The sequence below is a fragment of the Hydractinia symbiolongicarpus genome, chromosome 7 (assembly GCF_029227915.1).
Source record: "Hydractinia symbiolongicarpus strain clone_291-10 chromosome 7, HSymV2.1, whole genome shotgun sequence".
NCBI classification, from domain to species: Eukaryota; Metazoa; Cnidaria; class Hydrozoa; order Anthoathecata; family Hydractiniidae; genus Hydractinia; species Hydractinia symbiolongicarpus.
Window position 1 is genome coordinate 33096901 of NC_079881.1, and position 27918 is coordinate 33124818.

The window sequence follows — 27918 nt, forward strand, 5'->3', positions numbered from 1 at the left end:
ACGGCAACCATCGCGTGCTTCTTTAACGTTGTCGATTGCTTGTGGTTACGGCATTTTGGTCCCCACCTCGCCTTTCCCTTGTGCGACTTAAACAGTTTTCATATGCATAGCCGAACTAAGACAAGTGTCCGTTGTCGTCGTGAGAGTAAGGGCCAGTGCCGCAACGAGCGCTTTGTCTCCACCACTGATTCGCCATTTACACCTAGAATGCCCACCGTCTGCGGAAGTGACCAGTTGCGTTGAAAAGAGGCGATGCATAATGTGTCCTGCTTTACACGAAAGGGTTCTTCTCCATTCCGAAGCGAGCAAACAAGAATTTTTGCGCTTTTCTTGCATTCGACGCAGTCTTCGTGAGCTCAGCAGATTTCTATTTTTAGGCATCGTCCCAGTGGGAACCTCCAAATATTGCAACGCCGGCGATGTTTCACGCCGTCATGCGGGATATTGGGAAAAGTTTTCAATTAGCAATCACCACGCCTCGGTTAAACCTCATTGGCTATGGTAATGCCACTGCGCAAAACTAACCCAACAAGAACGGCAACCATCGCGTGCTTCTTTAACGTTGTCGATTGCTTGTGGTTACGGCATTTTGGTCCCCACCTCGCCTTTCCCTTGTGCGACTTAAACAGTTTTCATATGCATAGCCGAACTAAGACAAGTGTCCGTTGTCGTCGTGAGAGTAAGGGCCAGTGCCGCAACGAGCGCTTTGTCTCCACCACTGATTCGCCATTTACACCTAGAATGCCCACCGTCTGCGGAAGTGACCAGTTGCGTTGAAAAGAGGCGATGCATAATGTGTCCTGCTTTACACGAAAGGGTTCTTCTCCATTCGGAAGCGAGCAAACAAGAATTTTTGCGCTTTTCTTGCATTCGACGCAGTCTTCGTGAGCTCAGCAGATTTCTATTTTTAGGCATGGTCCCAGTGGGAACCTCCAAATATTGCAACGCCGGCGATGTTTCACGCCGTCATGCGGGATATTGGGAAAAGTTTTCAATTAGCAATCACCACGCCTCGGTTAAACCTCATTGGCTATGGTAATGCCACTGCGCAAAGCTAACCCAACAAGAACGGCAACCATCTTTAACGTTGTCGATTGCTTGTGGTTACGGCATTTTGGTCCCCACCTCGCCTTTCCCTTGTGCGACTTAAACAGTTTTCATATGCATAGCCGAACTAAGACAAGTGTCCGTTGTCGTCGTGAGAGTAAGGGCCAGTGCCGCAACGAGCGCTTTGTCTCCACCACTGATTCGCCATTTACACCTAGAATGCCCACCGTCTGCGGAAGTGACCAGTTGCGTTGAAAAGAGGCGATGCATAATGTGTCCTGCTTTACACGAAAGGGTTCTTCTCCATTCGGAAGCGAGCAAACAAGAATTTTTGCGCTTTTCTTGCATTCGACGCAGTCTTCGTGAGCTCAGCAGATTTCTATTTTTAGGCATGGTCCCAGTGGGAACCTCCAAATATTGCAACGCCGGCGATGTTTCACGCCGTCATGCGGGATATTGGGAAAAGTTTTCAATTAGCAATCACCACGCCTCGGTTAAACCTCATTGGCTATGGTAATGCCACTGCGCAAAGCTAACCCAACAAGAACGGCAACCATCGCGTGCTTCTTTAACGTTGTCGATTGCTTGTGGTTACGGCATTTTGGTCCCCACCTCGCCTTTCCCTTGTGCGACTTAAACAGTTTTCATATGCATAGCCGAACTAAGACAAGTGTCCGTTGTCGTCGTGAGAGTAAGGGCCAGTGCCGCAACGAGCGCTTTGTCTCCACCACTGATTCGCCATTTACACCTAGAATGCCCACCGTCTGCGGAAGTGACCAGTTGCGTTGAAAAGAGGCGATGCATAATGTGTCCTGCTTTACACGAAAGGGTTCTTCTCCATTCGGAAGCGAGCAAACAAGAATTTTTGCGCTTTTCTTGCATTCGACGCAGTCTTCGTGAGCTCAGCAGATTTCTATTTTTAGGCATGGCCCCAGTGGGAACCTCCAAATATTGCAACGCCGGCGATGTTTCACGCCGTCATGCGGGATATTGGGAAAAGTTTTCAATTAGCAATCACCACGCCTCGGTTAAACCTCATTGGCTATGGTAATGCCACTGCGCAAAGCTAACCCAACAAGAACGGCAACCATCGCGTGCTTCTTTAACGTTGTCGATTGCTTGTGGTTACGGCATTTTGGTCCCCACCTCGCCTTTCCCTTGTGCGACTTAAACAGTTTTCATATGCATAGCCGAACTAAGACAAGTGTCCGTTGTCGTCGTGAGAGTAAGGGCCAGTGCCGCAACGAGCGCTTTGTCTCCACCACTGATTCGCCATTTACACCTAGAATGCCCACCGTCTGCGGAAGTGACCAGTTGCGTTGAAAAGAGGCGATGCATAATGTGTCCTGCTTTACACGAAAGGGTTCTTCTCCATTCGGAAGCGAGCAAACAAGAATTTTTGCGCTTTTCTTGCATTCGACGCAGTCTTCGTGAGCTCAGCAGATTTCTATTTTTAGGCATGGTCCCAGTGGGAACCTCCAAATATTGCAACGCCGGCGATGTTTCACGCCGTCATGCGGGATATTGGGAAAAGTTTTCAATTAGCAATCACCACGCCTCGGTTAAACCTCATTGGCTATGGTAATGCCACTGCGCAAAGCTAACCCAACAAGAACGGCAACCATCGCGTGCTTCTTTAACGTTGTCGATTGCTTGTGGTTACGGCATTTTGGTCCCCACCTCGCCTTTCCCTTGTGCGACTTAAACAGTTTTCATATGCATAGCCGAACTAAGACAAGTGTCCGTTGTCGTCGTGAGAGTAAGGGCCAGTGCCGCAACGAGCGCTTTGTCTCCACCACTGATTCGCCATTTACACCTAGAATGCCCACCGTCTGCGGAAGTGACCAGTTGCGTTGAAAAGAGGCGATGCATAATGTGTCCTGCTTTACACGAAAGGGTTCTTCTCCATTCGGAAGCGAGCAAACAAGAATTTTTGCGCTTTTCTTGCATTCGACGCAGTCTTCGTGAGCTCAGCAGATTTCTATTTTTAGGCATGGTCCCAGTGGGAACCTCCAAATATTGCAACGCCGGCGATGTTTCACGCCGTCATGCGGGATATTGGGAAAAGTTTTCAATTAGCAATCACCACGCCTCGGTTAAACCTCATTGGCTATGGTAATGCCACTGCGCAAAGCTAACCCAACAAGAACGGCAACCATCGCGTGCTTCTTTAACGTTGTCGATTGCTTGTGGTTACGGCATTTTGGTCCCCACCTCGCCTTTCCCTTGTGCGACTTAAACAGTTTTCATATGCATAGCCGAACTAAGACAAGTGTCCGTTGTCGTCGTGAGAGTAAGGGCCAGTGCCGCAACGAGCGCTTTGTCTCCACCACTGATTCGCCATTTACACCTAGAATGCCCACCGTCTGCGGAAGTGACCAGTTGCGTTGAAAAGAGGCGATGCATAATGTGTCCTGCTTTACACGAAAGGGTTCTTCTCCATTCGGAAGCGAGCAAACAAGAATTTTTGCGCTTTTCTTGCATTCGACGCAGTCTTCGTGAGCTCAGCAGATTTCTATTTTTAGGCATGGTCCCAGTGGGAACCTCCAAATATTGCAACGCCGGCGATGTTTCACGCCGTCATGCGGGATATTGGGAAAAGTTTTCAATTAGCAATCACCACGCCTCGGTTAAACCTCATTGGCTATGGTAATGCCACTGCGCAAAGCTAACCCAACAAGAACGGCAACCATCGCGTGCTTCTTTAACGTTGTCGATTGCTTGTGGTTACGGCATTTTGGTCCCCACCTCGCCTTTCCCTTGTGCGACTTAAACAGTTTTCATATGCATAGCCGAACTAAGACAAGTGTCCGTTGTCGTCGTGAGAGTAAGGGCCAGTGCCGCAACGAGCGCTTTGTCTCCACCACTGATTCGCCATTTACACCTAGAATGCCCACCGTCTGCGGAAGTGACCAGTTGCGTTGAAAAGAGGCGATGCATAATGTGTCCTGCTTTACACAAAAGGGTTCTTCTCCATTCGGAAGCGAGCAAACAAGAATTTTTGCGCTTTTCTTGCATTCGACGCAGTCTTCGTGAGCTCAGCAGATTTCTATTTTTAGGCATGGTCCCAGTGGGAACCTCCAAATATTGCAACGCCGGCGATGTTTCACGCCGTCATGCGGGATATTGGGAAAAGTTTTCAATTAGCAATCACCACGCCTCGGTTAAACCTCATTGGCTATGGTAATGCCACTGCGCAAAGCTAACCCAACAAGAACGGCAACCATCGCGTGCTTCTTTAACGTTGTCGATTGCTTGTGGTTACGGCATTTTGGTCCCCACCTCGCCTTTCCCTTGTGCGACTTAAACAGTTTTCATATGCATAGCCGAACTAAGACAACTGTCCGTTGTCGTCGTGAGAGTAAGGGCCAGTGCCGCAACGAGCGCTTTGTCTCCACCACTGATTCGCCATTTACACCTAGAATGCCCACCGTCTGCGGAAGTGACCAGTTGCGTTGAAAAGAGGCGATGCATAATGTGTCCTGCTTTACACGAAAGGGTTCTTCTCCATTCGGAAGCGAGCAAACAAGAATTTTTGCGCTTTTCTTGCATTCGACGCAGTCTTCGTGAGCTCAGCAGATTTCTATTTTTAGGCATGGTCCCAGTGGGAACCTCCAAATATTGCAACGCCGGCGATGTTTCACGCCGTCATGCGGGATACTGGGAAAAGTTTTCAATTAGCAATCACCACGCCTCGGTTAAACCTCATTGGCTATGGTAATGCCACTGCGCAAAGCTAACCCAACAAGAACGGCAACCATCGCGTGCTTCTTTAACGTTGTCGATTGCTTGTGGTTACGGCATTTTGGTCCCCACCTCGCCTTTCCCTTGTGCGACTTAAACAGTTTTCATATGCATAGCCGAACTAAGACAAGTGTCCGTTGTCGTCGTGAGAGTAAGGGCCAGTGCCGCAACGAGCGCTTTGTCTCCACCACTGATTCGCCATTTACACCTAGAATGCCCACCGTCTGCGGAAGTGACCAGTTGCGTTGAAAAGAGGCGATGCATAATGTGTCCTGCTTTACACGAAAGGGTTCTTCTCCATTCGGAAGCGAGCAAACAAGAATTTTTGCGCTTTTCTTGCATTCGACGCAGTCTTCGTGAGCTCAGCAGATTTCTATTTTTAGGCATGGTCCCAGTGGGAACCTCCAAATATTGCAACGCCGGCGATGTTTCACGCCGTCATGCGGGATATTGGGAAAAGTTTTCAATTAGCAATCACCACGCCTCGGTTAAACCTCATTGGCTATGGTAATGCCACTGCGCAAAGCTAACCCAACAAGAACGGCAACCATCGCGTGCTTCTTTAACGTTGTTGATTGCTTGTGGTTACGGCATTTTGGTCCCCACCTCGCCTTTCCCTTGTGCGACTTAAACAGTTTTCATATGCATAGCCGAACTAAGACAAGTGTCCGTTGTCGTCGTGAGAGTAAGGGCCAGTGCCGCAACGAGCGCTTTGTCTCCACCACTGATTCGCCATTTACACCTAGAATGCCCACCGTCTGCGGAAGTGACCAGTTGCGTTGAAAAGAGGCGATGCATAATGTGTCCTGCTTTACACGAAAGGGTTCTTCTCCATTCGGAAGCGAGCAAACAAGAATTTTTGCGCTTTTCTTGCATTCGACGCAGTCTTCGTGAGCTCAGCAGATTTCTATTTTTAGGCATGGTCCCAGTGGGAACCTCCAAATATTGCAACGCCGGCGATGTTTCACGCCGTCATGCGGGATATTGGGAAAAGTTTTCAATTAGCAATCACCACGCCTCGGTTAAACCTCATTGGCTATGGTAATGCCACTGCGCAAAGCTAACCCAACAAGAACGGCAACCATCGCGTGCTTCTTTAACGTTGTCGATTGCTTGTGGTTACGGCATTTTGGTCCCCACCTCGCCTTTCCCTTGTGCGACTTAAACAGTTTTCATATGCATAGCCGAACTAAGACAAGTGTCCGTTGTCGTCGTGAGAGTAAGGGCCAGTGCCGCAACGAGCGCTTTGTCTCCACCACTGATTCGCCATTTACACCTAGAATGCCCACCGTCTGCGGAAGTGACCAGTTGCGTTGAAAAGAGGCGATGCATAATGTGTCCTGCTTTACACGAAAGGGTTCTTCTCCATTCGGAAGCGAGCAAACAAGAATTTTTGCGCTTTTCTTGCATTCGACGCAGTCTTCGTGAGCTCAGCAGATTTCTATTTTTAGGCATGGTCCCAGTGGGAACCTCCAAATATTGCAACGCCGGCGATGTTTCACGCCGTCATGCGGGATATTGGGAAAAGTTTTCAATTAGCAATCACCACGCCTCGGTTAAACCTCATTGGCTATGGTAATGCCACTGCGCAAAGCTAACCCAACAAGAACGGCAACCATCGCGTGCTTCTTTAACGTTGTCGATTGCTTGTGGTTACGGCATTTTGGTCCCCACCTCGCCTTTCCCTTGTGCGACTTAAACAGTTTTCATATGCATAGCCGAACTAAGACAAGTGTCCGTTGTCGTCGTGAGAGTAAGGGCCAGTGCCGCAACGAGCGCTTTGTCTCCACCACTGATTCGCCATTTACACCTAGAATGCCCACCGTCTGCGGAAGTGACCAGTTGCGTTGAAAAGAGGCGATGCATAATGTGTCCTGCTTTACACGAAAGGGTTCTTCTCCATTCGGAAGCGAGCAAACAAGAATTTTTGCGCTTTTCTTGCATTCGACGCAGTCTTCGTGAGCTCAGCAGATTTCTATTTTTAGGCATGGTCCCAGTGGGAACCTCCAAATATTGCAACGCCGGCGATGTTTCACGCCGTCATGCGGGATATTGGGAAAAGTTTTCAATTAGCAATCACCACGCCTCGGTTAAACCTCATTGGCTATGGTAATGCCACTGCGCAAAGCTAACCCAACAAGAACGGCAACCATCGCGTGCTTCTTTAACGTTGTCGATTGCTTGTGGTTACGGCATTTTGGTCCCCACCTCGCCTTTCCCTTGTGCGACTTAAACAGTTTTCATATGCATAGCCGAACTAAGACAAGTGTCCGTTGTCGTCGTGAGAGTAAGGGCCAGTGCCGCAACGAGCGCTTTGTCTCCACCACTGATTCGCCATTTACACCTAGAATGCCCACCGTCTGCGGAAGTGACCAGTTGCGTTGAAAAGAGGCGATGCATAATGTGTCCTGCTTTACACGAAAGGGTTCTTCTCCATTCGGAAGCGAGCAAACAAGAATTTTTGCGCTTTTCTTGCATTCGACGCAGTCTTCGTGAGCTCAGCAGATTTCTATTTTTAGGCATGGTCCCAATGGGAACCTCCAAATATTGCAACGCCGGCGATGTTTCACGCCGTCATGCGGGATATTGGGAAAAGTTTTCAATTAGCAATCACCACGCCTCGGTTAAACCTCATTGGCTATGGTAATGCCACTGCGCAAAGCTAACCCAACAAGAACGGCAACCATCGCGTGCTTCTTTAACGTTGTCGATTGCTTGTGGTTACGGCATTTTGGTCCCCACCTCGCCTTTCCCTTGTGCGACTTAAACAGTTTTCATATGCATAGCCGAACTAAGACAAGTGTCCGTTGTCGTCGTGAGAGTAAGGGCCAGTGCCGCAACGAGCGCTTTGTCTCCACCACTGATTCGCCATTTACACCTAGAATGCCCACCGTCTGCGGAAGTGACCAGTTGCGTTGAAAAGAGGCGATGCATAATGTGTCCTGCTTTACACGAAAGGGTTCTTCTCCATTCGGAAGCGAGCAAACAAGAATTTTTGCGCTTTTCTTGCATTCGACGCAGTCTTCGTGAGCTCAGCAGATTTCTATTTTTAGGCATGGTCCCAGTGGGAACCTCCAAATATTGCAACGCCGGCGATGTTTCACGCCGTCATGCGGGATATTGGGAAAAGTTTTCAATTAGCAATCACCACGCCTCGGTTAAACCTCATTGGCTATGGTAATGCCACTGCGCAAAGCTAACCCAACAAGAACGGCAACCATCGCGTGCTTCTTTAACGTTGTCGATTGCTTGTGGTTACGGCATTTTGGTCCCCACCTCGCCTTTCCCTTGTGCGACTTAAACAGTTTTCATATGCATAGCCGAACTAAGACAAGTGTCCGTTGTCGTCGTGAGAGTAAGGGCCAGTGCCGCAACGAGCGCTTTGTCTCCACCACTGATTCGCCATTTACACCTAGAATGCCCACCGTCTGCGGAAGTGACCAGTTGCGTTGAAAAGAGGCGATGCATAATGTGTCCTGCTTTACACGAAAGGGTTCTTCTCCATCCGGAAGCGAGCAAACAAGAATTTTTGCGCTTTTCTTGCATTCGACGCAGTCTTCGTGAGCTCAGCAGATTTCTATTTTTAGGCATGGTCCCAGTGGGAACCTCCAAATATTGCAACGCCGGCGATGTTTCACGCCGTCATGCGGGATATTGGGAAAAGTTTTCAATTAGCAATCACCACGCCTCGGTTAAACCTCATTGGCTATGGTAATGCCACTGCGCAAAGCTAACCCAACAAGAACGGCAACCATCGCGTGCTTCTTTAACGTTGTCGATTGCTTGTGGTTACGGCATTTTGGTCCCCACCTCGCCTTTCCCTTGTGCGACTTAAACAGTTTTCATATGCATAGCCGAACTAAGACAAGTGTCCGTTGTCGTCGTGAGAGTAAGGGCCAGTGCCGCAACGAGCGCTTTGTCTCCACCACTGATTCGCCATTTACACCTAGAATGCCCACCGTCTGCGGAAGTGACCAGTTGCGTTGAAAAGAGGCGATGCATAATGTGTCCTGCTTTACACGAAAGGGTTCTTCTCCATTCGGAAGCGAGCAAACAAGAATTTTTGCGCTTTTCTTGCATTCGACGCAGTCTTCGTGAGCTCAGCAGATTTCTATTTTTAGGCATGGTCCCAGTGGGAACCTCCAAATATTGCAACGCCGGCGATGTTTCACGCCGTCATGCGGGATATTGGGAAAAGTTTTCAATTAGCAATCACCACGCCTCGGTTAAACCTCATTGGCTATGGTAATGCCACTGCGCAAAGCTAACCCAACAAGAACGGCAACCATCGCGTGCTTCTTTAACGTTGTCGATTGCTTGTGGTTACGGCATTTTGGTCCCCACCTCGCCTTTCCCTTGTGCGACTTAAACAGTTTTCATATGCATAGCCGAACTAAGACAAGTGTCCGTTGTCGTCGTGAGAGTAAGGGCCAGTGCCGCAACGAGCGCTTTGTCTCCACCACTGATTCGCCATTTACACCTAGAATGCCCACCGTCTGCGGAAGTGACCAGTTGCGTTGAAAAGAGGCGATGCATAATGTGTCCTGCTTTACACGAAAGGGTTCTTCTCCATTCGGAAGCGAGCAAACAAGAATTTTTGCGCTTTTCTTGCATTCGACGCAGTCTTCGTGAGCTCAGCAGATTTCTATTTTTAGGCATGGTCCCAGTGGGAACCTCCAAATATTGCAACGCCGGCGATGTTTCACGCCGTCATGCGGGATATTGGGAAAAGTTTTCAATTAGCAATCACCACGCCTCGGTTAAACCTCATTGGCTATGGTAATGCCACTGCGCAAAGCTAACCCAACAAGAACGGCAACCATCGCGTGCTTCTTTAACGTTGTCGATTGCTTGTGGTTACGGCATTTTGGTCCCCACCTCGCCTTTCCCTTGTGCGACTTAAACAGTTTTCATATGCATAGCCGAACTAAGACAAGTGTCCGTTGTCGTCGTGAGAGTAAGGGCCAGTGCCGCAACGAGCGCTTTGTCTCCACCACTGATTCGCCATTTACACCTAGAATGCCCACCGTCTGCGGAAGTGACCAGTTGCGTTGAAAAGAGGCGATGCATAATGTGTCCTGCTTTACACGAAAGGGTTCTTCTCCATTCGGAAGCGAGCAAACAAGAATTTTTGCGCTTTTCTTGCATTCGACGCAGTCTTCGTGAGCTCAGCAGATTTCTATTTTTAGGCATGGTCCCAGTGTGAACCTCCAAATATTGCAACGCCGGCGATGTTTCACGCCGTCATGCGGGATATTGGGAAAAGTTTTCAATTAGCAATCACCACGCCTCGGTTAAACCTCATTGGCTATGGTAATGCCACTGCGCAAAGCTAACCCAACAAGAACGGCAACCATCGCGTGCTTCTTTAACGTTGTCGATTGCTTGTGGTTACGGCATTTTGGTCCCCACCTCGCCTTTCCCTTGTGCGACTTAAACAGTTTTCATATGCATAGCCGAACTAAGACAAGTGTCCGTTGTCGTCGTGAGAGTAAGGGCCAGTGCCGCAACGAGCGCCTTGTCTCCACCACTGATTCGCCATTTACACCTAGAATGCCCACCGTCTGCGGAAGTGACCAGTTGCGTTGAAAAGAGGCGATGCATAATGTGTCCTGCTTTACACGAAAGGGTTCTTCTCCATTCGGAAGCGAGCAAACAAGAATTTTTTCGCTTTTCTTGCATTCGACGCAGTCTTCGTGAGATCAGCAGATTTCTATTTTTAGGCATGGTCCCAGTGGGAACCTCCAAATATTGCAACGCCGGCGATGTTTCACGCCGTCATGCGGGATATTGGGAAAAGTTTTCAATTAGCAATCACCACGCCTCGGTTAAACCTCATTGGCTATGGTAATGCCACTGCGCAAAGCTAACCCAACAAGAACGGCAACCATCGCGTGCTTCTTTAACGTTGTCGATTGCTTGTGGTTACGGCATTTTGGTCCCCACCTCGCCTTTCCCCTGTGCGACTTAAACAGTTTTCATATGCATAGCCGAACTAAGACAAGTGTCCGTTGTCGTCGTGAGAGTAAGGGCCAGTGCCGCAACGAGCGCTTTGTCTCCACCACTGATTCGCCATTTACACCTAGAATGCCCACCGTCTGCGGAAGTGACCAGTTGCGTTGAAAAGAGGCGATGCATAATGTGTCCTGCTTTACACGAAAGGGTTCTTCTCCATTCGGAAGCGAGCAAACAAGAATTTTTGCGCTTTTCTTGCATTCGACGCAGTCTTCGTGAGCTCAGCAGATTTCTATTTTTAGGCATGGTCCCAGTGGGAACCTCCAAATATTGCAACGCCGGCGATGTTTCACGCCGTCATGAGGGATATTGGGAAAAGTTTTCAATTAGCAATCACCACGCCTCGGTTAAACCTCATTGGCTATGCTAATGCCACTGCGCAAAGCTAACCCAACAAGAACGACAACCATCGCGTGCTTCTTTAACGTTGTCGATTGCTTGTGGTTACGGCATTTTGGTCCCCACCTCGCCTTTCCCTTGTGCGACTTAAACAGTTTTCATATGCATAGCCGAACTAAGACAAGTGTCCGTTGTCGTCGTGAGAGTAAGGGCCAGTGCCGCAACGAGCGCTTTGTCTCCACCACTGATTCGCCATTTACACCTAGAATGCCCACCGTCTGCGGAAGTGACCAGTTGCGTTGAAAAAAGGCGATGCATAATGTGTCCTGCTTTACACGAAAGGGTTCTTCTCCATTCGGAAGCGAGCAAACAAGAATTTTTGCGCTTTTCTTGCATTCGACGCAGTCTTCGTGAGCTCAGCAGATTTCTATTTTTAGGCATGGTCCCAGCGGGAACCTCCAAATATTGCAACGCCGGCGATGTTTCACGCCGTCATGCGGGATATTGGGAAAAGTTTTCAATTAGCAATCACCACGCCTCGGTTAAACCTCATTGGCTATGGTAATGCCACTGCGCAGAGCTAACCCAACAAGAACGGCAACCATCGCGTGCTTCTTTAACGTTGTCGATTGCTTGTGGTTACGGCATTTTGGTCCCCACCTCGCCTTTCCCTTGTGCGACTTAAACAGTTTTCATATGCATAGCCGAACTAAGACAAGTGTCCGTTGTCGTCGTGAGAGTAAGGGCCAGTGCCGCAACGAGCGCTTTGTCTCCACCACTGATTCGCCATTTACACCTAGAATGCCCACCGTCTGCGGAAGTGACCAGTTGCGTTGAAAAGAGGCGATGCATAATGTGTCCTGCTTTACACGAAAGGGTTCTTCTCCATTCGGAAGCGAGCAAACAAGAATTTTTTCGCTTTTCTTGCATTCGACGCAGTCTTCGTGAGATCAGCAGATTTCTATTTTTAGGCATGGTCCCAGTGGGAACCTCCAAATATTGCAACGCCGGCGATGTTTCACGCCGTCATGCGGGATATTGGGAAAAGTTTTCAATTAGCAATCACCACGCCTCGGTTAAACCTCATTGGCTATGGTAATGCCACTGCGCAAAGCTAACCCAAGAAGAACGGCAACCATCGCGTGCTTCTTTAACGTTGTCGATTGCTTGTGGTTACGGCATTTTGGTCCCCACCTCGCCTTTCCCTTGTGCGACTTAAACAGTTTTCATATGCATAGCCGAACTAAGACAAGTGTCCGTTGTCGTCGTGAGAGTAAGGGCCAGTGCCGCAACGAGCGCTTTGTCTCCACCACTGATTCGCCATTTACACCTAGAATGCCCACCGTCTGCGGAAGTGACCAGTTGCGTTGAAAAGAGGCGATGCATAATGTGTCCTGCTTTACACGAAAGGGTTCTTCTCCATTCGGAAGCGAGCAAACAAGAATTTTTGCGCTTTTCTTGCATTCGACGCAGTCTTCGTGAGCTCAGCAGATTTCTATTTTTAGGCATGGTCCCAGTGGGAACCTCCAAATATTGCAACGCCGGCGATGTTTCACGCCGTCATGAGGGATATTGGGAAAAGTTTTCAATTAGCAATCACCACGCCTCGGTTAAACCTCATTGGCTATGCTAATGCCACTGCGCAAAGCTAACCCAACAAGAACGACAACCATCGCGTGCTTCTTTAACGTTGTCGATTGCTTGTGGTTACGGCATTTTGGTCCCCACCTCGCCTTTCCCTTGTGCGACTTAAACAGTTTTCATATGCATAGCCGAACTAAGACAAGTGTCCGTTGTCGTCGTGAGAGTAAGGGCCAGTGCCGCAACGAGCGCTTTGTCTCCACCACTGATTCGCCATTTACACCTAGAATGCCCACCGTCTGCGGAAGTGACCAGTTGCGTTGAAAAGAGGCGATGCATAATGTGTCCTGCTTTACACGAAAGGGTTCTTCTCCATTCGGAAGCGAGCAAACAAGAATTTTTGCGCTTTTCTTGCATTCGACGCAGTCTTCGTGAGCTCAGCAGATTTCTATTTTTAGGCATGGTCCCAGTGGGAACCTCCAAATATTGCAACGCCGGCGATGTTTCACGCCGTCATGCGGGATATTGGGAAAAGTTTTCAATTAGCAATCACCACGCCTCGGTTAAACCTCATTGGCTATGGTAATGCCACTGCGCAAAGCTAACCCAACAAGAACGGCAACCATCGCGTGCTTCTTTAACGTTGTCGATTGCTTGTGGTTACGGCATTTTGGTCCCCACCTCGCCTTTCCCTTGTGCCACTTAAACAGTTTTCATATGCATAGCCGAACTAAGACAAGTGTCCGTTGTCGTCGTGAGAGTAAGGGCCAGTGCCGCAACGAGCGCTTTGTCTCCACCACTGATTCGCCATTTACACCTAGAATGCCCACCGTCTGCGGAAGTGACCAGTTGCGTTGAAAAGAGGCGATGCATAATGTGTCCTGCTTTACACGAAAGGGTTCTTCTCCATTCAGAAGCGAGCAAACAAGAATTTTTGCGCTTTTCTTGCATTCGACGCAGTCTTCGTGAGCTCAGCAGATTTCTATTTTTAGGCATGGTCCCAGTGGGAACCTCCAAATATTGCTACGCCGGCGATGTTTCACGCCGTCATGCGGGATATTGGGAAAAGTTTTCAATTAGCAATCACCACGCCTCGGTTAAACCTCATTGGCTATGGTAATGCCACTGCGCAAAGCTAACCCAACAAGAACGGCAACCATCGCGTGCTTCTTTAACGTTGTCGATTGCTTGTGGTTACGGCATTTTGGTCCCCACCTCGCCTTTCCCTTGTGCGACTTAAACAGTTTTCATATGCATAGCCGAACTAAGACAAGTGTCCGTTGTCGTCGTGAGAGTAAGGGCCAGTGCCGCAACGAGCGCTTTGTCTCCACCACTGATTCGCCATTTACACCTAGAATGCCCACCGTCTGCGGAAGTGACCAGTTGCGTTGAAAAGAGGCGATGCATAATGTGTCCTGCTTTACACGAAAGGGTTCTTCTCCATTCGGAAGCGAGCAAACAAGAATTTTTGCGCTTTTCTTGCATTCGACGCAGTCTTCGTGAGCTCAGCAGATTTCTATTTTTAGGCATGGTCCCAGTGGGAACCTCCAAATATTGCAACGCCGGCGATGTTTCACGCCGTCATGCGGGATATTGGGAAAAGTTTTCAATTAGCAATCACCACGCCTCGGTTAAACCTCATTGGCTATGGTAATGCCACTGCGCAAAGCTAACCCAACAAGAACGGCAACCATCGCGTGCTTCTTTAACGTTGTCGATTGCTTGTGGTTACGGCATTTTGGTCCCCACCTCGCCTTTCCCTTGTGCCACTTAAACAGTTTTCATATGCATAGCCGAACTAAGACAAGTGTCCGTTGTCGTCGTGAGAGTAAGGGCCAGTGCCGCAACGAGCGCTTTGTCTCCACCACTGATTCGCCATTTACACCTAGAATGCCCACCGTCTGCGGAAGTGACCAGTTGCGTTGAAAAGAGGCGATGCATAATGTGTCCTGCTTTACACGAAAGGGTTCTTCTCCATTCGGAAGCGAGCAAACAAGAATTTTTGCGCTTTTCTTGCATTCGACGCAGTCTTCGTGAGCTCAGCAGATTTCTATTTTTAGGCATGGTCCCAGTGGGAACCTCCAAATATTGCAACGCCGGCGATGTTTCACGCCGTCATGCGGGATATTGGGAAAAGTTTTCAATTAGCAATCACCACGCCTCGGTTAAACCTCATTGGCTATGGTAATGCCACTGCGCAAAGCTAACCCAACAAGAACGGCAACCATCGCGTGCTTCTTTAACGTTGTCGATTGCTTGTGGTTACGGCATTTTGGTCCCCACCTCGCCTTTCCCTTGTGCGACTTAAACAGTTTTCATATGCATAGCCGAACTAAGACAAGTGTCCGTTGTCGTCGTGAGAGTAAGGGCCAGTGCCGCAACGAGCGCTTTGTCTCCACCACTGATTCGCCATTTACACCTAGAATGCCCACCGTCTGCGGAAGTGACCAGTTGCGTTGAAAAGAGGCGATGCATAATGTGTCCTGCTTTACACGAAAGGGTTCTTCTCCATTCGGAAGCGAGCAAACAAGAATTTTTGCGCTTTTCTTGCATTCGACGCAGTCTTCGTGAGCTCAGCAGATTTCTATTTTTAGGCATGGTCCCAGTGGGAACCTCCAAATATTGCAACGCCGGCGATGTTTCACGCCGTCATGCGGGATATTGGGAAAAGTTTTCAATTAGCAATCACCACGCCTCGGTTAAACCTCATTGGCTATGGTAATGCCACTGCGCAAAGCTAACCCAACAAGAACGGCAACCATCGCGTGCTTCTTTAACGTTGTCGATTGCTTGTGGTTACGGCATTTTGGTCCCCACCTCGCCTTTCCCTTGTGCGACTTAAACAGTTTTCATATGCATAGCCGAACTAACACAAGTGTCCGTTGTCGTCGTGAGAGTAAGGGCCAGTGCCGCAACGAGCGCTTTGTCTCCACCACTGATTCGCCATTTACACCTAGAATGCCCACCGTCTGCGGAAGTGACCAGTTGCGTTGAAAAGAGGCGATGCATAATGTGTCCTGCTTTACACGAAAGGGTTCTTCTCCATTCGGAAGCGAGCAAACAAGAATTTTTGCGCTTTTCTTGCATTCGACGCAGTCTTCGTGAGCTCAGCAGATTTCTATTTTTAGGCATGGTCCCAGTGGGAACCTCCAAATATTGCAACGCCGGCGATGTTTCACGCCGTCATGCGGGATATTGGGAAAAGTTTTCAATTAGCAATCACCACGCCTCGGTTAAACCTCATTGGCTATGGTAATGCCACTGCGCAAAGCTAACCCAACAAGAACGGCAACCATCGCGTGCTTCTTTAACGTTGTCGATTGCTTGTGGTTACGGCATTTTGGTCCCCACCTCGCCTTTCCCTTGTGCGACTTAAACAGTTTTCATATGCATAGCCGAACTAAGACAAGTGTCCGTTGTCGTCGTGAGAGTAAGGGCCAGTGCCGCAACGAGCGCTTTGTCTCCACCACTGATTCGCCATTTACACCTAGAATGCCCACCGTCTGCGGAAGTGACCAGTTGCGTTGAAAAGAGGCGATGCATAATGTGTCCTGCTTTACACGAAAGGGTTCTTCTCCATTCGGAAGCGAGCAAACAAGAATTTTTGCGCTTTTCTTGCATTCGACGCAGTCTTCGTGAGCTCAGCAGATTTCTATTTTTAGGCATGGTCCCAGTGGGAACCTCCAAATATTGCAACGCCGGCGATGTTTCACGCCGTCATGCGGGATATTGGGAAAAGTTTTCAATTAGCAATCACCACGCCTCGGTTAAACCTCATTGGCTATGGTAATGCCACTGCGCAAAGCTAACCCAACAAGAACGGCAACCATCGCGTGCTTCTTTAACGTTGTCGATTGCTTGTGGTTACGGCATTTTGGTCCCCACCTCGCCTTTCCCTTGTGCCACTTAAACAGTTTTCATATGCATAGCCGAACTAAGACAAGTGTCCGTTGTCGTCGTGAGAGTAAGGGCCAGTGCCGCAACGAGCGCTTTGTCTCCACCACTGATTCGCCATTTACACCTAGAATGCCCACCGTCTGCGGAAGTGACTAGTTGCGTTGAAAAGAGGCGATGCATAATGTGTCCTGCTTTACACGAAAGGGTTCTTCTCCATTCGGAAGCGAGCAAACAAGAATTTTTGCGCTTTTCTTGCATTCGACGCAGTCTTCGTGAGCTCAGCAGATTTCTATTTTTAGGCATGGTCCCAGTGGGAACCTCCAAATATTGCAACGCCGGCGATGTTTCACGCCGTCATGCGGGATATTGGGAAAAGTTTTCAATTAGCAATCACCACGCCTCGGTTAAACCTCATTGGCTATGGTAATGCCACTGCGCAAAGCTAACCCAACAAGAACGGCAACCATCGCGTGCTTCTTTAACGTTGTCGATTGCTTGTGGTTACGGCATTTTGGTCCCCACCTCGCCTTTCCCTTGTGCCACTTAAACAGTTTTCATATGCATAGCCGAACTAAGACAAGTGTCCGTTGTCGTCGTGAGAGTAAGGGCCAGTGCCGCAACGAGCGCTTTGTCTCCACCACTGATTCGCCATTTACACCTAGAATGCCCACCGTCTGCGGAAGTGACCAGTTGCGTTGAAAAGAGGCGATGCATAATGTGTCCTGCTTTACACGAAAGGGTTCTTCTCCATTCGGAAGCGAGCAAACAAGAATTTTTGCGCTTTTCTTGCATTCGACGCAGTCTTCGTGAGCTCAGCAGATTTCTATTTTTAGGCATGGTCCCAGCGGGAACCTCCAAATATTGCAACGCCGGCGATGTTTCACGCCGTCATGCGGGATATTGGGAAAAGTTTTCAATTAGCAATCACCACGCCTCGGTTAAACCTCATTGGCTATGGTAATGCCACTGCGCAAAGCTAACCCAACAAGAACGGCAACCATCGCGTGCTTCTTTAACGTTGTCGATTGCTTGTGGTTACGGCATTTTGGTCCCCACCTCGCCTTTCCCTTGTGCCACTTAAACAGTTTTCATATGCATAGCCGAACTAAGACAAGTGTCCGTTGTCGTCGTGAGAGTAAGGGCCAGTGCCGCAACGAGCGCTTTGTCTCCACCACTGATTCGCCATTTACACCTAGAATGCCCACCGTCTGCGGAAGTGACCAGTTGCGTTGAAAAGAGGCGATGCATAATGTGTCCTGCTTTACACGAAAGGGTTCTTCTCCATTCGGAAGCGAGCAAACAAGAATTTTTGCGCTTTTCTTGCATTCGACGCAGTCTTCGTGAGCTCAGCAGATTTCTATTTTTAGGCATGGTCCCAGTGGGAACCTCCAAATATTGCAACGCCGGCGATGTTTCACGCCGTCATGCGGGATATTGGGAAAAGTTTTCAATTAGCAATCACCACGCCTCGGTTAAACCTCATTGGCTATGGTAATGCCACTGCGCAAAGCTAACCCAACAAGAACGGCAACCATCGCGTGCTTCTTTAACGTTGTCGATTGCTTGTGGTTACGGCATTTTGGTCCCCACCTCGCCTTTCCCTTGTGCCACTTAAACAGTTTTCATATGCATAGCCGAACTAAGACAAGTGTCCGTTGTCGTCGTGAGAGTAAGGGCCAGTGCCGCAACGAGCGCTTTGTCTCCACCACTGATTCGCCATTTACACCTAGAATGCCCACCGTCTGCGGAAGTGACCAGTTGCGTTGAAAAGAGGCGATGCATAATGTGTCCTGCTTTACACGAAAGGGTTCTTCTCCATTCGGAAGCGAGCAAACAAGAATTTTTGCGCTTTTCTTGCATTCGACGCAGTCTTCGTGAGCTCAGCAGATTTCTATTTTTAGGCATGGTCCCAGTGGGAACCTCCAAATATTGCAACGCCGGCGATGTTTCACGCCGTCATGCGGGATATTGGGAAAAGTTTTCAATTAGCAATCACCACGCCTCGGTTAAACCTCATTGGCTATGGTAATGCCACTGCGCAAAGCTAACCCAACAAGAACGGCAACCATCGCGTGCTTCTTTAACGTTGTCGATTGCTTGTGGTTACGGCATTTTGGTCCCCACCTCGCCTTTCCCTTGTGCCACTTAAACAGTTTTCATATGCATAGCCGAACTAAGACAAGTGTCCGTTGTCGTCGTGAGAGTAAGGGCCAGTGCCGCAACGAGCGCTTTGTCTCCACCACTGATTCGCCATTTACACCTAGAATGCCCACCGTCTGCGGAAGTGACCAGTTGCGTTGAAAAGAGGCGATGCATAATGTGTCCTGCTTTACACGAAAGGGTTCTTCTCCATTCGGAAGCGAGCAAACAAGAATTTTTGCGCTTTTCTTGCATTCGACGCAGTCTTCGTGAGCTCAGCAGATTTCTATTTTTAGGCATGGTCCCAGTGGGAACCTCCAAATATTGCAACGCCGGCGATGTTTCACGCCGTCATGCGGGATATTGGGAAAAGTTTTCAATTAGCAATCACCACGCCTCGGTTAAACCTCATTGGCTATGGTAATGCCACTGCGCAAAGCTAACCCAACAAGAACGGCAACCATCGCGTGCTTCTTTAACGTTGTCGATTGCTTGTGGTTACGGCATTTTGGTCCCCACCTCGCCTTTCCCTTGTGCCACTTAAACAGTTTTCATATGCATAGCCGAACTAAGACAAGTGTCCGTTGTCGTCGTGAGAGTAAGGGCCAGTGCCGCAACGAGCGCTTTGTCTCCACCACTGATTCGCCATTTACACCTAGAATGCCCACCGTCTGCGGAAGTGACCAGTTGCGTTGAAAAGAGGCGATGCATAATGTGTCCTGCTTTACACGAAAGGGTTCTTCTCCATTCGGAAGCGAGCAAACAAGAATTTTTGCGCTTTTCTTGCATTCGACGCAGTCTTCGTGAGCTCAGCAGATTTCTATTTTTAGGCATGGTCCCAGTGGGAACCTCCAAATATTGCAACGCCGGCGATGTTTCACGCCGTCATGCGGGATATTGGGAAAAGTTTTCAATTAGCAATCACCACGCCTCGGTTAAACCTCATTGGCTATGGTAATGCCACTGCGCAAAGCTAACCCAACAAGAACGGCAACCATCGCGTGCTTCTTTAACGTTGTCGATTGCTTGTGGTTACGGCATTTTGGTCCCCACCTCGCCTTTCCCTTGTGCGACTTAAACAGTTTTCATATGCATAGCCGAACTAAGACAAGTGTCCGTTGTCGTCGTGAGAGTAAGGGCCAGTGCCGCAACGAGCGCTTTGTCTCCACCACTGATTCGCCATTTACACCTAGAATGCCCACCGTCTGCGGAAGTGACCAGTTGCGTTGAAAAGAGGCGATGCATAATGTGTCCTGCTTTACACGAAAGGGTTCTTCTCCATTCGGAAGCGAGCAAACAAGAATTTTTGCGCTTTTCTTGCATTCGACGCAGTCTTCGTGAGCTCAGCAGATTTCTATTTTTAGGCATGGTCCCAGTGGGAACCTCCAAATATTGCAACGCCGGCGATGTTTCACGCCGTCATGCGGGATATTGGGAAAAGTTTTCAATTAGCAATCACCACGCCTCGGTTAAACCTCATTGGCTATGGTAATGCCACTGCGCAAAGCTAACCCAACAAGAACGGCAACCATCGCGTGCTTCTTTAACGTTGTCGATTGCTTGTGGTTACGGCATTTTGGTCCCCACCTCGCCTTTCCCTTGTGCGACTTAAACAGTTTTCATATGCATAGCCGAACTAAGACAAGTGTCCGTTGTCGTCGTGAGAGTAAGGGCCAGTGCCGCAACGAGCGCTTTGTCTCCACCACTGATTCGCCATTTACACCTAGAATGCCCACCGTCTGCGGAAGTGACCAGTTGCGTTGAAAAGAGGCGATGCATAATGTGTCCTGCTTTACACGAAAGGGTTCTTCTCCATTCGGAAGCGAGCAAACAAGAATTTTTGCGCTTTTCTTGCATTCGACGCAGTCTTCGTGAGCTCAGCAGATTTCTATTTTTAGGCATGGTCCCAGTGGGAACCTCCAAATATTGCAACGCCGGCGATGTTTCACGCCGTCATGCGGGATATTGGGAAAAGTTTTCAATTAGCAATCACCACGCCTCGGTTAAACCTCATTGGCTATGGTAATGCCACTGCGCAAAGCTAACCCAACAAGAACGGCAACCATCGCGTGCTTCTTTAACGTTGTCGATTGCTTGTGGTTACGGCATTTTGGTCCCCACCTCGCCTTTCCCTTGTGCGACTTAAACAGTTTTCATATGCATAGCCGAACTAAGACAAGTGTCCGTTGTCGTCGTGAGAGTAAGGGCCAGTGCCGCAACGAGCGCTTTGTCTCCACCACTGATTCGCCATTTACACCTAGAATGCCCACCGTCTGCGGAAGTGACCAGTTGCGTTGAAAAGAGGCGATGCATAATGTGTCCTGCTTTACACGAAAGGGTTCTTCTCCATTCGGAAGCGAGCAAACAAGAATTTTTGCGCTTTTCTTGCATTCGACGCAGTCTTCGTGAGCTCAGCAGATTTCTATTTTTAGGCATGGTCCCAGTGGGAACCTCCAAATATTGCAACGCCGGCGATGTTTCACGCCGTCATGCGGGATATTGGGAAAAGTTTTCAATTAGCAATCACCACGCCTCGGTTAAACCTCATTGGCTATGGTAATGCCACTGCGCAAAGCTAACCCAACAAGAACGGCAACCATCGCGTGCTTCTTTAACGTTGTCGATTGCTTGTGGTTACGGCATTTTGGTCCCCACCTCGCCTTTCCCTTGTGCCACTTAAACAGCTTTCATATGCATAGCCGAACTAAGACAAGTGTCCGTTGTCGTCGTGAGAGTAAGGGCCAGTGCCGCAACGAGCGCTTTGTCTCCACCACTGATTCGCCATTTACACCTAGAATGCCCACCGTCTGCGGAAGTGACCAGTTGCGTTGAAAAGAGGCGATGCATAATGTGTCCTGCTTTACACGAAAGGGTTCTTCTCCATTCGGAAGCGAGCAAACAAGAATTTTTGCGCTTTTCTTGCATTCGACGCAGTCTTCGTGAGCTCAGCAGATTTCTATTTTTAGGCATGGTCCCAGTGGGAACCTCCAAATATTGCAACGCCGGCGATGTTTCACGCCGTCATGCGGGATATTGGGAAAAGTTTTCAATTAGCAATCACCACGCCTCGGTTAAACCTCATTGGCTATGGTAATGCCACTGCGCAAAGCTAACCCAACAAGAACGGCAACCATCGCGTGCTTCTTTAACGTTGTCGATTGCTTGTGGTTACGGCATTTTGGTCCCCACCTCGCCTTTCCCTTGTGCCACTTAAACAGTTTTCATATGCATAGCCGAACTAAGACAAGTGTCCGTTGTCGTCGTGAGAGTAAGGGCCAGTGCCGCAACGAGCGCTTTGTCTCCACCACTGATTCGCCATTTACACCTAGAATGCCCACCGTCTGCGGAAGTGACCAGTTGCGTTGAAAAGAGGCGATGCATAATGTGTCCTGCTTTACACGAAAGGGTTCTTCTCCATTCGGAAGCGAGCAAACAAGAATTTTTGCGCTTTTCTTGCATTCGACGCAGTCTTCGTGAGCTCAGCAGATTTCTATTTTTAGGCATGGTCCCAGTGGGAACCTCCAAATATTGCAACGCCGGCGATGTTTCACGCCGTCATGCGGGATATTGGGAAAAGTTTTCAATTAGCAATCACCACGCCTCGGTTAAACCTCATTGGCTATGGTAATGCCACTGCGCAAAGCTAACCCAACAAGAACGGCAACCATCGCGTGCTTCTTTAACGTTGTCGATTGCTTGTGGTTACGGCATTTTGGTCCCCACCTCGCCTTTCCCTTGTGCCACTTAAACAGTTTTCATATGCATAGCCGAACTAAGACAAGTGTCCGTTGTCGTCGTGAGAGTAAGGGCCAGTGCCGCAACGAGCGCTTTGTCTCCACCACTGATTCGCCATTTACACCTAGAATGCCCACCGTCTGCGGAAGTGACCAGTTGCGTTGAAAAGAGGCGATGCATAATGTGTCCTGCTTTACACGAAAGGGTTCTTCTCCATTCGGAAGCGAGCAAACAAGAATTTTTGCGCTTTTCTTGCATTCGACGCAGTCTTCGTGAGCTCAGCAGATTTCTATTTTTAGGCATGGTCCCAGTGGGAACCTCCAAATATTGCAACGCCGGCGATGTTTCACGCCGTCATGCGGGATATTGGGAAAAGTTTTCAATTAGCAATCACCACGCCTCGGTTAAACCTCATTGGCTATGGTAATGCCACTGCGCAAAGCTAACCCAACAAGAACGGCAACCATCGCGTGCTTCTTTAACGTTGTCGATTGCTTGTGGTTACGGCATTTTGGTCCCCACCTCGCCTTTCCCTTGTGCCACTTAAACAGTTTTCATATGCATAGCCGAACTAAGACAAGTGTCCGTTGTCGTCGTGAGAGTAAGGGCCAGTGCCGCAACGAGCGCTTTGTCTCCACCACTGATTCGCCATTTACACCTAGAATGCCCACCGTCTGCGGAAGTGACCAGTTGCGTTGAAAAGAGGCGATGCATAATGTGTCCTGCTTTACACGAAAGGGTTCTTCTCCATTCGGAAGCGAGCAAACAAGAATTTTTGCGCTTTTCTTGCATTCGACGCAGTCTTCGTGAGCTCAGCAGATTTCTATTTTTAGGCATGGTCCCAGTGGGAACCTCCAAATATTGCAACGCCGGCGATGTTTCACGCCGTCATGCGGGATATTGGGAAAAGTTTTCAATTAGCAATCACCACGCCTCGGTTAAACCTCATTGGCTATGGTAATGCCACTGCGCAAAGCTAACCCAACAAGAACGGCAACCATCGCGTGCTTCTTTAACGTTGTCGATTGCTTGTGGTTACGGCATTTTGGTCCCCACCTCGCCTTTCCCTTGTGCGACTTAAACAGTTTTCATATGCATAGCCGAACTAAGACAAGTGTCCGTTGTCGTCGTGAGAGTAAGGGCCAGTGCCGCAACGAGCGCTTTGTCTCCACCACTGATTCGCCATTTACACCTAGAATGCCCACCGTCTGCGGAAGTGACCAGTTGCGTTGAAAAGAGGCGATGCATAATGTGTCCTGCTTTACACGAAAGGGTTCTTCTCCATTCGGAAGCGAGCAAACAAGAATTTTTGCGCTTTTCTTGCATTCGACGCAGTCTTCGTGAGCTCAGCAGATTTCTATTTTTAGGCATGGTCCCAGTGGGAACCTCCAAATATTGCAACGCCGGCGATGTTTCACGCCGTCATGCGGGATATTGGGAAAAGTTTTCAATTAGCAATCACCACGCCTCGGTTAAACCTCATTGGCTATGGTAATGCCACTGCGCAAAGCTAACCCAACAAGAACGGCAACCATCGCGTGCTTCTTTAACGTTGTCGATTGCTTGTGGTTACGGCATTTTGGTCCCCACCTCGCCTTTCCCTTGTGCGACTTAAACAGTTTTCATATGCATAGCCGAACTAAGACAAGTGTCCGTTGTCGTCGTGAGAGTAAGGGCCAGTGCCGCAACGAGCGCTTTGTCTCCACCACTGATTCGCCATTTACACCTAGAATGCCCACCGTCTGCGGAAGTGACCAGTTGCGTTGAAAAGAGGCGATGCATAATGTGTCCTGCTTTACACGAAAGGGTTCTTCTCCATTCGGAAGCGAGCAAACAAGAATTTTTGCGCTTTTCTTGCATTCGACGCAGTCTTCGTGAGCTCAGCAGATTTCTATTTTTAGGCATGGTCCCAGTGGGAACCTCCAAATATTGCAACGCCGGCGATGTTTCACGCCGTCATGCGGGATATTGGGAAAAGTTTTCAATTAGCAATCACCACGCCTCGGTTAAACCTCATTGGCTATGGTAATGCCACTGCGCAAAGCTAACCCAACAAGAACGGCAACCATCGCGTGCTTCTTTAACGTTGTCGATTGCTTGTGGTTACGGCATTTTGGTCCCCACCTCGCCTTTCCCTTGTGCGACTTAAACAGTTTTCATATGCATAGCCGAACTAAGACAAGTGTCCGTTGTCGTCGTGAGAGTAAGGGCCAGTGCCGCAACGAGCGCTTTGTCTCCACCACTGATTCGCCAGCTACACCTAGAATGCACACCGTCTGCGGAAGTGACCAGTTGCGTTGAAAAGAGGCGATGCATAATGTGTCCTGCTTTACACGAAAGGGTTCTTCTCCATTCGGAAGCGAGCAAACAAGAATTTTTGCGCTTTTCTTGCATTCGACGCAGTCTTCGTGAGCTCAGCAGATTTCTATTTTTAGGCATGGTCCCAGTGGGAACCTCCAAATATTGCAACGCCGGCGATGTTTCACGCCGTCATGCGGGATATTGGGAAAAGTTTTCAATTAGCAATCACCACGCCTCGGTTAAACCTCATTGGCTATGGTAATGCCACTGCGCAAAGCTAACCCAACAAGAACGGCAACCATCGCGTGCTTCTTTAACGTTGTCGATTGCTTGTGGTTACGGCATTTTGGTCCCCACCTCGCCTTTCCCTTGTGCGACTTAAACAGTTTTCATATGCATAGCCGAACGAAGACAAGTGTCCGTTGTCGTCGTGAGAGTAAGGGCCAGTGCCGCAACGAGCGCTTTGTCTCCACCACTGATTCGCCATTTACACCTAGAATGCCCACCGTCTGCGGAAGTGACCAGTTGCGTTGAAAAGAGGCGATGCATAATGTGTCCTGCTTTACACGAAAGGGTTCTTCTCCATTCGGAAGCGAGCAAACAAGAATTTTTGCGCTTTTCTTGCATTCGACGCAGTCTTCGTGAGCTCAGCAGATTTCTATTTTTAGGCATGGTCCCAGTGGGAACCTCCAAATATTGCAACGCCGGCGATGTTTCACGCCGTCATGCGGGATATTGGGAAAAGTTTTCAATTAGCAATCACCACGCCTCGGTTAAACCTCATTGGCTATGGTAATGCCACTGCGCAAAGCTAACCCAACAAGAACGGCAACCATCGCGTGCTTCTTTAACGTTGTCGATTGCTTGTGGTTACGGCATTTTGGTCCCCACCTCGCCTTTCCCTTGTGCGACTTAAACAGTTTTCATATGCATAGCCGAACTAAGACAAGTGTCCGTTGTCGTCGTGAGAGTAAGGGCCAGTGCCGCAACGAGCGCTTTGTCTCCACCACTGATTCGCCATTTACACCTAGAATGCCCACCGTCTGCGGAAGTGACCAGTTGCGTTGAAAAGAGGCGATGCATAATGTGTCCTGCTTTACACGAAAGGGTTCTTCTCCATTCGGAAGCGAGCAAACAAGAATTTTTGCGCTTTTCTTGCATTCGACGCAGTCTTCGTGAGCTCAGCAGATTTCTATTTTTAGGCATGGTCCCAGTGGGAACCTCCAAATATTGCAACGCCGGCGATGTTTCACGCCGTCATGCGGGATATTGGGAAAAGTTTTCAATTAGCAATCACCACGCCTCGGTTAAACCTCATTGGCTATGGTAATGCCACTGCGCAAAGCTAACCCAACAAGAACGGCAACCATCGCGTGCTTCTTTAACGTTGTCGATTGCTTGTGGTTACGGCATTTTGGTCCCCACCTCGCCTTTCCCTTGTGCGACTTAAACAGTTTTCATATGCATAGCCGAACTAAGACAAGTGTCCGTTGTCGTCGTGAGAGTAAGGGCCAGTGCCGCAACGAGCGCTTTGTCTCCACCACTGATTCGCCATTTACACCTAGAATGCCCACCGTCTGCGGAAGTGACCAGTTGCGTTGAAAAGAGGCGATGCATAATGTGTCCTGCTTTACACGAAAGGGTTCTTCTCCATTCGGAAGCGAGCAAACAAGAATTTTTGCGCTTTTCTTGCATTCGACGCAGTCTTCGTGAGCTCAGCAGATTTCTATTTTTAGGCATGGTCCCAGTGGGAACCTCCAAATATTGCAACGCCGGCGATGTTTCACGCCGTCATGCGGGATATTGGGAAAAGTTTTCAATTAGCAATCACCACGCCTCGGTTAAACCTCATTGGCTATGGTAATGCCACTGCGCAAAGCTAACCCAACAAGAACGGCAACCATCGCGTGCTTCTTTAACGTTGTCGATTGCTTGTGGTTACGGCATTTTGGTCCCCACCTCGCCTTTCCCTTGTGCGACTTAAACAGTTTTCATATGCATAGCCGAACGAAGACAAGTGTCCGTTGTCGTCGTGAGAGTAAGGGCCAGTGCCGCAACGAGCGCTTTGTCTCCACCACTGATTCGCCATTTACACCTAGAATGCCCACCGTCTGCGGAAGTGACCAGTTGCGTTGAAAAGAGGCGATGCATAATGTGTCCTGCTTTACACGAAAGGGTTCTTCTCCATTCGGAAGCGAGCAAACAAGAATTTTTGCGCTTTTCTTGCATTCGACGCAGTCTTCGTGAGCTCAGCAGATTTCTATTTTTAGGCATGGTCCCAGTGGGAACCTCCAAATATTGCAACGCCGGCGATGTTTCACGCCGTCATGCGGGATATTGGGAAAAGTTTTCAATTAGCAATCACCACGCCTCGGTTAAACCTCATTGGCTATGGTAATGCCACTGCGCAAAGCTAACCCAACAAGAACGGCAACCATCGCGTGCTTCTTTAACGTTGTCGATTGCTTGTGGTTACGGCATTTTGGTCCCCACCTCGCCTTTCCCTTGTGCGACTTAAACAGTTTTCATATGCATAGCCGAACTAAGACAAGTGTCCGTTGTCGTCGTGAGAGTAAGGGCCAGTGCCGCAACGAGCGCTTTGTCTCCACCACTGATTCGCCATTTACACCTAGAATGCCCACCGTCTGCGGAAGTGACCAGTTGCGTTGAAAAGAGGCGATGCATAATGTGTCCTGCTTTACACGAAAGGGTTCTTCTCCATTCGGAAGCGAGCAAACAAGAATTTTTGCGCTTTTCTTGCATTCGACGCAGTCTTCGTGAGCTCAGCAGATTTCTATTTTTAGGCATGGTCCCAGTGGGAACCTCCAAATATTGCAACGCCGGCGATGTTTCACGCCGTCATGCGGGATATTGGGAAAAGTTTTCAATTAGCAATCACCACGCCTCGGTTAAACCTCATTGGCTATGGTAATGCCACTGCGCAAAGCTAACCCAACAAGAACGGCAACCATCGCGTGCTTCTTTAACGTTGTCGATTGCTTGTGGTTACGGCATTTTGGTCCCCACCTCGCCTTTCCCTTGTGCGACTTAAACAGTTTTCATATGCATAGCCGAACTAAGACAAGTGTCCGTTGTCGTCGTGAGAGTAAGGGCCAGTGC

At 49.1% G+C, this 27918-nt stretch overlaps 52 non-coding genes across 52 annotated transcripts; all 52 read right to left on the bottom strand.

Annotated features, from left to right (window-relative positions):
• Positions 1 to 383: 383 nt before the first annotated feature.
• Positions 384 to 522, bottom strand: LOC130649898 (U4 spliceosomal RNA). The gene has a single exon (XR_008983311.1). It is a non-coding gene; the product is annotated as a U4 spliceosomal RNA (small nuclear RNA).
• A 395-nt stretch (positions 523 to 917) lies between these two features.
• LOC130650538 (U4 spliceosomal RNA) lies at positions 918 to 1056 on the bottom strand. The gene has a single exon (XR_008983924.1). It is a non-coding gene; the product is annotated as a U4 spliceosomal RNA (small nuclear RNA).
• Positions 1057 to 1442: 386 nt separating this feature from the next.
• Positions 1443 to 1581, bottom strand: LOC130650539 (U4 spliceosomal RNA). The gene has a single exon (XR_008983925.1). It is a non-coding gene; the product is annotated as a U4 spliceosomal RNA (small nuclear RNA).
• A 395-nt stretch (positions 1582 to 1976) lies between these two features.
• Positions 1977 to 2115, bottom strand: LOC130649872 (U4 spliceosomal RNA). Its single transcript, XR_008983288.1, has one exon. It is a non-coding gene; the product is annotated as a U4 spliceosomal RNA (small nuclear RNA).
• Positions 2116 to 2510: 395 nt separating this feature from the next.
• On the bottom strand, positions 2511 to 2649 carry LOC130650541 (U4 spliceosomal RNA). The gene has a single exon (XR_008983926.1). It is a non-coding gene; the product is annotated as a U4 spliceosomal RNA (small nuclear RNA).
• A 395-nt stretch (positions 2650 to 3044) lies between these two features.
• LOC130650542 (U4 spliceosomal RNA) lies at positions 3045 to 3183 on the bottom strand. Its single transcript, XR_008983927.1, has one exon. It is a non-coding gene; the product is annotated as a U4 spliceosomal RNA (small nuclear RNA).
• Positions 3184 to 3578: 395 nt separating this feature from the next.
• Positions 3579 to 3717, bottom strand: LOC130650544 (U4 spliceosomal RNA). Its single transcript, XR_008983929.1, has one exon. It is a non-coding gene; the product is annotated as a U4 spliceosomal RNA (small nuclear RNA).
• Positions 3718 to 4112: 395 nt separating this feature from the next.
• Positions 4113 to 4251, bottom strand: LOC130650545 (U4 spliceosomal RNA). Its single transcript, XR_008983931.1, has one exon. It is a non-coding gene; the product is annotated as a U4 spliceosomal RNA (small nuclear RNA).
• A 395-nt stretch (positions 4252 to 4646) lies between these two features.
• Positions 4647 to 4785, bottom strand: LOC130649916 (U4 spliceosomal RNA). The gene has a single exon (XR_008983329.1). It is a non-coding gene; the product is annotated as a U4 spliceosomal RNA (small nuclear RNA).
• A 395-nt stretch (positions 4786 to 5180) lies between these two features.
• Positions 5181 to 5319, bottom strand: LOC130650546 (U4 spliceosomal RNA). Its single transcript, XR_008983932.1, has one exon. It is a non-coding gene; the product is annotated as a U4 spliceosomal RNA (small nuclear RNA).
• Positions 5320 to 5714: 395 nt separating this feature from the next.
• LOC130650547 (U4 spliceosomal RNA) lies at positions 5715 to 5853 on the bottom strand. The gene has a single exon (XR_008983933.1). It is a non-coding gene; the product is annotated as a U4 spliceosomal RNA (small nuclear RNA).
• A 395-nt stretch (positions 5854 to 6248) lies between these two features.
• LOC130650548 (U4 spliceosomal RNA) lies at positions 6249 to 6387 on the bottom strand. Its single transcript, XR_008983934.1, has one exon. It is a non-coding gene; the product is annotated as a U4 spliceosomal RNA (small nuclear RNA).
• Positions 6388 to 6782: 395 nt separating this feature from the next.
• LOC130650549 (U4 spliceosomal RNA) lies at positions 6783 to 6921 on the bottom strand. Its single transcript, XR_008983935.1, has one exon. It is a non-coding gene; the product is annotated as a U4 spliceosomal RNA (small nuclear RNA).
• Positions 6922 to 7316: 395 nt separating this feature from the next.
• On the bottom strand, positions 7317 to 7455 carry LOC130650100 (U4 spliceosomal RNA). Its single transcript, XR_008983502.1, has one exon. It is a non-coding gene; the product is annotated as a U4 spliceosomal RNA (small nuclear RNA).
• Positions 7456 to 7850: 395 nt separating this feature from the next.
• Positions 7851 to 7989, bottom strand: LOC130650550 (U4 spliceosomal RNA). The gene has a single exon (XR_008983936.1). It is a non-coding gene; the product is annotated as a U4 spliceosomal RNA (small nuclear RNA).
• A 395-nt stretch (positions 7990 to 8384) lies between these two features.
• On the bottom strand, positions 8385 to 8523 carry LOC130650552 (U4 spliceosomal RNA). Its single transcript, XR_008983937.1, has one exon. It is a non-coding gene; the product is annotated as a U4 spliceosomal RNA (small nuclear RNA).
• Positions 8524 to 8918: 395 nt separating this feature from the next.
• On the bottom strand, positions 8919 to 9057 carry LOC130650553 (U4 spliceosomal RNA). The gene has a single exon (XR_008983938.1). It is a non-coding gene; the product is annotated as a U4 spliceosomal RNA (small nuclear RNA).
• A 395-nt stretch (positions 9058 to 9452) lies between these two features.
• Positions 9453 to 9591, bottom strand: LOC130650554 (U4 spliceosomal RNA). Its single transcript, XR_008983939.1, has one exon. It is a non-coding gene; the product is annotated as a U4 spliceosomal RNA (small nuclear RNA).
• Positions 9592 to 9986: 395 nt separating this feature from the next.
• Positions 9987 to 10125, bottom strand: LOC130649953 (U4 spliceosomal RNA). Its single transcript, XR_008983364.1, has one exon. It is a non-coding gene; the product is annotated as a U4 spliceosomal RNA (small nuclear RNA).
• Positions 10126 to 10520: 395 nt separating this feature from the next.
• On the bottom strand, positions 10521 to 10659 carry LOC130650556 (U4 spliceosomal RNA). Its single transcript, XR_008983942.1, has one exon. It is a non-coding gene; the product is annotated as a U4 spliceosomal RNA (small nuclear RNA).
• Positions 10660 to 11054: 395 nt separating this feature from the next.
• On the bottom strand, positions 11055 to 11193 carry LOC130650067 (U4 spliceosomal RNA). Its single transcript, XR_008983471.1, has one exon. It is a non-coding gene; the product is annotated as a U4 spliceosomal RNA (small nuclear RNA).
• Positions 11194 to 11588: 395 nt separating this feature from the next.
• LOC130649933 (U4 spliceosomal RNA) lies at positions 11589 to 11727 on the bottom strand. The gene has a single exon (XR_008983345.1). It is a non-coding gene; the product is annotated as a U4 spliceosomal RNA (small nuclear RNA).
• Positions 11728 to 12122: 395 nt separating this feature from the next.
• Positions 12123 to 12261, bottom strand: LOC130650557 (U4 spliceosomal RNA). Its single transcript, XR_008983943.1, has one exon. It is a non-coding gene; the product is annotated as a U4 spliceosomal RNA (small nuclear RNA).
• Positions 12262 to 12656: 395 nt separating this feature from the next.
• On the bottom strand, positions 12657 to 12795 carry LOC130650068 (U4 spliceosomal RNA). The gene has a single exon (XR_008983472.1). It is a non-coding gene; the product is annotated as a U4 spliceosomal RNA (small nuclear RNA).
• Positions 12796 to 13190: 395 nt separating this feature from the next.
• LOC130650558 (U4 spliceosomal RNA) lies at positions 13191 to 13329 on the bottom strand. Its single transcript, XR_008983944.1, has one exon. It is a non-coding gene; the product is annotated as a U4 spliceosomal RNA (small nuclear RNA).
• A 395-nt stretch (positions 13330 to 13724) lies between these two features.
• On the bottom strand, positions 13725 to 13863 carry LOC130649925 (U4 spliceosomal RNA). Its single transcript, XR_008983338.1, has one exon. It is a non-coding gene; the product is annotated as a U4 spliceosomal RNA (small nuclear RNA).
• Positions 13864 to 14258: 395 nt separating this feature from the next.
• On the bottom strand, positions 14259 to 14397 carry LOC130650559 (U4 spliceosomal RNA). The gene has a single exon (XR_008983945.1). It is a non-coding gene; the product is annotated as a U4 spliceosomal RNA (small nuclear RNA).
• A 395-nt stretch (positions 14398 to 14792) lies between these two features.
• LOC130650560 (U4 spliceosomal RNA) lies at positions 14793 to 14931 on the bottom strand. Its single transcript, XR_008983946.1, has one exon. It is a non-coding gene; the product is annotated as a U4 spliceosomal RNA (small nuclear RNA).
• A 395-nt stretch (positions 14932 to 15326) lies between these two features.
• Positions 15327 to 15465, bottom strand: LOC130650561 (U4 spliceosomal RNA). The gene has a single exon (XR_008983947.1). It is a non-coding gene; the product is annotated as a U4 spliceosomal RNA (small nuclear RNA).
• A 395-nt stretch (positions 15466 to 15860) lies between these two features.
• On the bottom strand, positions 15861 to 15999 carry LOC130650563 (U4 spliceosomal RNA). Its single transcript, XR_008983948.1, has one exon. It is a non-coding gene; the product is annotated as a U4 spliceosomal RNA (small nuclear RNA).
• Positions 16000 to 16394: 395 nt separating this feature from the next.
• Positions 16395 to 16533, bottom strand: LOC130650564 (U4 spliceosomal RNA). Its single transcript, XR_008983949.1, has one exon. It is a non-coding gene; the product is annotated as a U4 spliceosomal RNA (small nuclear RNA).
• Positions 16534 to 16928: 395 nt separating this feature from the next.
• Positions 16929 to 17067, bottom strand: LOC130650565 (U4 spliceosomal RNA). The gene has a single exon (XR_008983950.1). It is a non-coding gene; the product is annotated as a U4 spliceosomal RNA (small nuclear RNA).
• A 395-nt stretch (positions 17068 to 17462) lies between these two features.
• LOC130649845 (U4 spliceosomal RNA) lies at positions 17463 to 17601 on the bottom strand. The gene has a single exon (XR_008983261.1). It is a non-coding gene; the product is annotated as a U4 spliceosomal RNA (small nuclear RNA).
• A 395-nt stretch (positions 17602 to 17996) lies between these two features.
• LOC130650566 (U4 spliceosomal RNA) lies at positions 17997 to 18135 on the bottom strand. The gene has a single exon (XR_008983951.1). It is a non-coding gene; the product is annotated as a U4 spliceosomal RNA (small nuclear RNA).
• Positions 18136 to 18530: 395 nt separating this feature from the next.
• On the bottom strand, positions 18531 to 18669 carry LOC130650568 (U4 spliceosomal RNA). Its single transcript, XR_008983954.1, has one exon. It is a non-coding gene; the product is annotated as a U4 spliceosomal RNA (small nuclear RNA).
• Positions 18670 to 19064: 395 nt separating this feature from the next.
• On the bottom strand, positions 19065 to 19203 carry LOC130650569 (U4 spliceosomal RNA). Its single transcript, XR_008983955.1, has one exon. It is a non-coding gene; the product is annotated as a U4 spliceosomal RNA (small nuclear RNA).
• A 395-nt stretch (positions 19204 to 19598) lies between these two features.
• On the bottom strand, positions 19599 to 19737 carry LOC130650570 (U4 spliceosomal RNA). The gene has a single exon (XR_008983956.1). It is a non-coding gene; the product is annotated as a U4 spliceosomal RNA (small nuclear RNA).
• Positions 19738 to 20132: 395 nt separating this feature from the next.
• On the bottom strand, positions 20133 to 20271 carry LOC130650571 (U4 spliceosomal RNA). The gene has a single exon (XR_008983957.1). It is a non-coding gene; the product is annotated as a U4 spliceosomal RNA (small nuclear RNA).
• A 395-nt stretch (positions 20272 to 20666) lies between these two features.
• Positions 20667 to 20805, bottom strand: LOC130650572 (U4 spliceosomal RNA). Its single transcript, XR_008983958.1, has one exon. It is a non-coding gene; the product is annotated as a U4 spliceosomal RNA (small nuclear RNA).
• Positions 20806 to 21200: 395 nt separating this feature from the next.
• Positions 21201 to 21339, bottom strand: LOC130650574 (U4 spliceosomal RNA). Its single transcript, XR_008983959.1, has one exon. It is a non-coding gene; the product is annotated as a U4 spliceosomal RNA (small nuclear RNA).
• Positions 21340 to 21734: 395 nt separating this feature from the next.
• LOC130650575 (U4 spliceosomal RNA) lies at positions 21735 to 21873 on the bottom strand. The gene has a single exon (XR_008983960.1). It is a non-coding gene; the product is annotated as a U4 spliceosomal RNA (small nuclear RNA).
• A 395-nt stretch (positions 21874 to 22268) lies between these two features.
• Positions 22269 to 22407, bottom strand: LOC130650576 (U4 spliceosomal RNA). Its single transcript, XR_008983961.1, has one exon. It is a non-coding gene; the product is annotated as a U4 spliceosomal RNA (small nuclear RNA).
• A 395-nt stretch (positions 22408 to 22802) lies between these two features.
• LOC130650577 (U4 spliceosomal RNA) lies at positions 22803 to 22941 on the bottom strand. The gene has a single exon (XR_008983962.1). It is a non-coding gene; the product is annotated as a U4 spliceosomal RNA (small nuclear RNA).
• A 395-nt stretch (positions 22942 to 23336) lies between these two features.
• LOC130650578 (U4 spliceosomal RNA) lies at positions 23337 to 23475 on the bottom strand. Its single transcript, XR_008983964.1, has one exon. It is a non-coding gene; the product is annotated as a U4 spliceosomal RNA (small nuclear RNA).
• A 395-nt stretch (positions 23476 to 23870) lies between these two features.
• LOC130650580 (U4 spliceosomal RNA) lies at positions 23871 to 24009 on the bottom strand. Its single transcript, XR_008983966.1, has one exon. It is a non-coding gene; the product is annotated as a U4 spliceosomal RNA (small nuclear RNA).
• Positions 24010 to 24404: 395 nt separating this feature from the next.
• LOC130650581 (U4 spliceosomal RNA) lies at positions 24405 to 24543 on the bottom strand. Its single transcript, XR_008983967.1, has one exon. It is a non-coding gene; the product is annotated as a U4 spliceosomal RNA (small nuclear RNA).
• Positions 24544 to 24938: 395 nt separating this feature from the next.
• Positions 24939 to 25077, bottom strand: LOC130650582 (U4 spliceosomal RNA). Its single transcript, XR_008983968.1, has one exon. It is a non-coding gene; the product is annotated as a U4 spliceosomal RNA (small nuclear RNA).
• A 395-nt stretch (positions 25078 to 25472) lies between these two features.
• Positions 25473 to 25611, bottom strand: LOC130650583 (U4 spliceosomal RNA). The gene has a single exon (XR_008983969.1). It is a non-coding gene; the product is annotated as a U4 spliceosomal RNA (small nuclear RNA).
• A 395-nt stretch (positions 25612 to 26006) lies between these two features.
• Positions 26007 to 26145, bottom strand: LOC130650585 (U4 spliceosomal RNA). The gene has a single exon (XR_008983970.1). It is a non-coding gene; the product is annotated as a U4 spliceosomal RNA (small nuclear RNA).
• A 395-nt stretch (positions 26146 to 26540) lies between these two features.
• On the bottom strand, positions 26541 to 26679 carry LOC130649662 (U4 spliceosomal RNA). Its single transcript, XR_008983086.1, has one exon. It is a non-coding gene; the product is annotated as a U4 spliceosomal RNA (small nuclear RNA).
• Positions 26680 to 27074: 395 nt separating this feature from the next.
• LOC130649663 (U4 spliceosomal RNA) lies at positions 27075 to 27213 on the bottom strand. The gene has a single exon (XR_008983087.1). It is a non-coding gene; the product is annotated as a U4 spliceosomal RNA (small nuclear RNA).
• Positions 27214 to 27608: 395 nt separating this feature from the next.
• On the bottom strand, positions 27609 to 27747 carry LOC130649664 (U4 spliceosomal RNA). The gene has a single exon (XR_008983088.1). It is a non-coding gene; the product is annotated as a U4 spliceosomal RNA (small nuclear RNA).
• Between the last annotated feature and the right edge of the window lie 171 nt (positions 27748 to 27918).